At 45.2% G+C, this 2,394-nt stretch overlaps 1 pseudogene; it reads left to right on the top strand.

Moving 5' to 3' along the window:
* The first annotated feature begins 315 nt into the window (after positions 1 to 315).
* Positions 316 to 1,179, top strand: LOC132049054 (ATP synthase protein MI25-like; annotated as a pseudogene).
* The last annotated feature ends 1,215 nt before the right edge of the window (positions 1,180 to 2,394 follow it).

The raw sequence follows: 2,394 nt of genomic DNA, 5'->3' as shown, positions 1-2,394 counted from the left end.
GCAGTGTGCGTCATCCGGGGTGATAAAAAAGAACCATACCCTGTTGACTTCCGAGAAGATTAAGACCTATCTTTTTTATTCTCCGGTCTTGGTACTTTTTTTTATGTTGGGAGGTCCCCCGATAATTTGTGTCATCGCTCTTTGATATGTTGCACTTTCTTTTTCTTTTTTTTAGGCATATCGTAGTAAGGAAAGGGAAGAGGGCACTCATTCGAATCGAATAGTTGAAACTACTAGAACTCCTATTTTACGCTTTAAGAGAAGTTCCTTCTAGATCGTTTTAAAGCGTTGAAGAGTGAGATAGGACATTTCTAAATGAGATTGAGTTCCACGAATATGCAGGCTAGAAAGATGCTATTTGCTGCTATTCTATCTATTTATGCATCAAGTTCGAAGAAGATCTCAATTTATAATGAAGAAATGATAGTAGCTATATGTTTTATAGGCTTTATCATATTCAGTCGGAAGAGTTTAGGTAATACTTTCAAAGTGACTCTCGACGGGAGAATCCAGGCTATTCAGGAAGAATCGCTGCAATTCCCCAATCCTAACGAAGTAGTTCCTTCATAATCCAATGAACAACAATGATTACTTAGGATCAGCTTACGAATTTGCGGCACCGTAGTAGAATCATTACCAATGGCACGCCGTGTGCCTAAGTGCGAAAAGACAAGTGCAAGCTTTGTTATGCCGAAACCTAAATGTTAAGTCACCCACTTCCAAATGCCACTTCTTCCGTCGCATCCGTTTTCGGACGATATAGCCATAAAGATGCGCGTCTTATGGGGAAAAGATTTTTCCTGTAGCTCGCAAGTTTAAAGAGTCGAATTCATTCGAGAGCTTGGTGGTCTTAAGAATGGTTCGGTGGGGGATTCTCTTAAGAAGAATACGACCGATATGATTAATTGGTCCGTGCGCCTCTCTATTATTACTTTTGTATCCCCTCGTTCTTCGGATACAATTCGATCCTTCTGCTGTACCAAATCTCGGTTGTGGAAAGCCTTTGATGGCTTCCTTATGAAAACGGCCCCGCGAGAACATATTCGGACACGCGCACTACTCATATCGGTCACCCCAGAAGCCCCGCAGGTGCCCGGAAGACTCGCGAGCCCCACCTCTCGCGCGTACCGAGATGTGCGTTGCCGGAACTGGTTGGAACTTAAGACCGTAAGCCTCTAGATTTTGGGATTTACGCTATAGCCGAACACAAGGGAAAGATCATTTTTTTGACTGAAAAAGATCGTTTTATCGCCGTCGTCGCTTCCGCCGCATCCGGCCCGTCCCCAGGCGCCTTTGGGGCGGGGAGTATGACAACGTACACGCTTCCCTTTACTCCATAAGGCCTCTTACCGGGTTGTAGGGTTTGGTGGCCCGAAATTGACTTGGCTTCGCCAAAAGGCCTTATTTATGGAGATTCCGTAACTATTCCAAAAATGGAAAGTTCGACACAATTGGGATTTTTTTTGAAAATTGGAAGCAGTTATTAATTCATGATCTGACATGTACAGAATGAAAACTTCATTCTCGATTCTACGAGAATTCCTATGAAAGCCTTTCATTTGCATTCTTCGATGGAAGTTTGATTTTCCCGGTAACGTATTCTAATTTTTGGCCTAATTCTTCTTCTGATCGATTCAACCTCTGATCAAAAAGATATACCTTGGTTATATTTCATCTCTTCAATAAGTTTAGATTATATGAAACGAAACGGGCGATAATAGGCACCGTCTTCGTTCCCGAGAAAAGGTCCGGAATGGCCTATTTTCATATCTAAATCGGGAGTTTACGGGCTCTGTTGGGTAAAAGGCAGGAGCGCCCCATAATCATTGACGAAGAGGAAGGCTTGGAAAGGGATCAAACATATTGAGGGGAGCTTTCACGACCGACCGACGCCTCTACCCACGGTACAAACCCAACCCGTGGTGGATCCCGGAGACAAAGTCAAAACGCAACATCCTTTGCCCCTACTTTGAGATCTCTTCCCGGATCGGAGCGAGGCTACCCTATGGCAAAGCCCTGGACGGGGGGGAAGCCAAATTTTTTGGGGGGGTTTTTGCCCAAAAACGTCCCAAAGCCCCATTCGAAAAAAAATTGATTCCCACATTTTTCAAACCCGGGGGGTCTTGTATGGGTATACATAGGCTCAAAAGGGAATTGACGAAAGAGTGCCGGGCGGGGGGAAATTTAAATTGAGTTCGGGGGAAGGGCCCAAACAAGGAGTGGAAAACCCGTTTGGAGAAAAAAGGGCCCTTTTTTTAAACCAAAACCTACTTTAAAATTCCCGGATCGGAGTACATTAACATCCGCCCGGCCCCGGGGGGGTTGATTCCCCCCCCCGGAAAAAAAACCGCCCCGATCCTTCTTTCCGGGGCGGGGCCGAGGGCCCTCCCCAAA

The sequence above is a fragment of the Lycium ferocissimum genome, chromosome 3 (genome assembly GCF_029784015.1).
Source record: "Lycium ferocissimum isolate CSIRO_LF1 chromosome 3, AGI_CSIRO_Lferr_CH_V1, whole genome shotgun sequence".
NCBI lineage: Eukaryota > Viridiplantae > Streptophyta > Magnoliopsida > Solanales > Solanaceae > Lycium > Lycium ferocissimum.
Note: the sequence above shows the minus strand (reverse complement) of the source record. Positions and strands in the feature narration are given on the sequence as shown.